The following is a 2,168-nucleotide window of genomic DNA, read 5'->3' on the forward strand; positions in this document are numbered from 1 at the left end:
GTAGGTTCAGGATATGAACTCATGATGAGTGCAGAGTTAGGTGTATTTTCTTATTTATTGGCCATTTTGTTTTATCTACAGCTGGTTCATGCCTTTGGTCATGCATGCTTGTATTCCAAGCTACGGAAGCTGAAGGTAGGAGAATTGCAGGTACCACAGGAGGCCCTATCTGAAAAAAAAAAAGAAAGCAAAAGATTCAAAGTATGAATCAAGTGGTGATAGAGTACTTGTCTAGCACAGAGAGGCCTTGAATTCCAACCTCAGTGATAAGGGAGATTTGGGTGACACCAGAAAGACTCCACTTAACCTTGCTGGTTTAGGTGTTTAGTGAGAGGGAGGAACAGCATTCCAGGTTGTTGTCTCACAAAGTCAAAGAATGAACTTCACCGACAACGAAGGGTGAGCATAGAGGTAGGAAATTTTATTAAGCAAAAGAATGAAAGGACCACTGTGGGAGTGGTCCTGAGTGAGTTGCCAGCAATTCTGTGGTATTTAGGGGTTTTTCTTCACCAGAGTAAGGTGTTACCCAATTTCATATGCTAACTAGGTATTGAACTAATGTTATTGGTTCCTTTTATAGTCATGCCCTGAGTGAACAATAGGGTTTGGAAGAGGTTAGTTCTCAGATGCCCAGCATCACCCTACAACTGCTTCTCCTCCTGCCCCCTGCCTCCTCTTCTATGTAAGTCAGCCTTAGGTCATCTTGTTTTGCTGCCCAGTTCTGGAATATTTGCTTTATGGTGAGACAGGAGTGAAAAGCATTGTGTGACTGTCTTCCTTTGTTTTATTGTGTTGATGCTCAGTTAGTTATTGGACCTTTCCCCCACCTGCTTATCATGTTTCTGACTCCTAATCTCTCACCAGTACCAGAAAAAAAATTACTAGAAAAGATTTGGAAGTATAGATACTAACCTAATGTTAAAGTTGAGCAGAGTCTGAAGGCATGAATTCTATTTGGATTCCAGGGAGCTGTGTAAGGCACTAAGCTTAAGCCTTAGTGCTATAGGATGGGTGGTCTAAGGAGATTCCAGACATAAGATTTCAGGTACTTCTGTCCCACAAAAGAATTCAGGCAGGACACAAAACTGTAATGAAAGTGCTAGTAAAGTTTATTGAAAGTGAGGGGAAGGCACCATCAGAGAAAGCGCTGGGTTCCAGCCAGTTGGCATAGAAGTGCAGAGCTTTCATTTACAGGAAAATTCTGGGTGGTCAAGGCAGGATGGACTAGGCTGACTGACAGGTTTGACAAGGTCTTGTCATGCAACACTGCGGCACTATGGGCATGCATTTACACTCACTTTCTGATATTTTAATGACATGTATGAAGTGTGGTCAACATTCATGTTTTAAGTAGAGGGCTTTACCTGAGAGGTAATCAAGGGCGGAATCCCCCAAGGCTTCCTGTATTTGGGGAAATTTACAACTGCAAAGGAAAAGGACTAAGATTTTACAACTGAAATTTACAACTGTAAAGCATGGCATGGTGCTGAGGCCAAGCGGGGTTTAACATGAAATGCACTGAGAAAAAGTCTCATGGCGCTAGAGTTCCATGCAATTTTCCTTTTCCTATCAGTAGCCTGCCTCTCTGGCGCCTCGGTTTCCTTTGTGTGTGGATGTGGGTGTGGGTGTGTGACGGGGTGTCCCTATGTAGCAAGGGCTGGCCCGGAACTCTTGATCCTCCTGCCTCAATCACCTGGGTGCCGGGATCACAGATGTGTATCACCACACCCACCCTTTCGCATTTTTAAAATAGGAATGATGGTCCCTAATTCATGGGTTATTGTAAGAACTAAATTTTTAAAAATACATTAAACTCTTTACGGAACTTTTAAAAATGGTGAGTATATTACTGGCCAACTCTAGAATAATGGCTATTGTATTATTTTTATTCCTATATCTTTTAACCCTTAATTTCTAAATTACCTGCAATTAGCATTTTCTAAAAAATGCATTGCTAAAAAAACTAATGAAATTGCTTTACGAAAGTACAACAAAGCGAAATCAAACGATCAACAGAAAACTAGAAAAAGAAAAAAATCAAAGTCACCAAGTTGAGCCTACGGCAACCATCGACAGAAAGCGTGCGGGATACTCAGGCCGCCTTTGCGGCCACCGTACCCTTCCGGACCCAGCAGCCCCCGGGCAGCGGAAGTCGTCATTCGGGAGGC

The sequence above is a fragment of the Castor canadensis genome, chromosome 6 (assembly GCF_047511655.1).
Source record: "Castor canadensis chromosome 6, mCasCan1.hap1v2, whole genome shotgun sequence".
In the NCBI taxonomy this organism is placed as follows: Eukaryota; Metazoa; Chordata; class Mammalia; order Rodentia; family Castoridae; genus Castor; species Castor canadensis.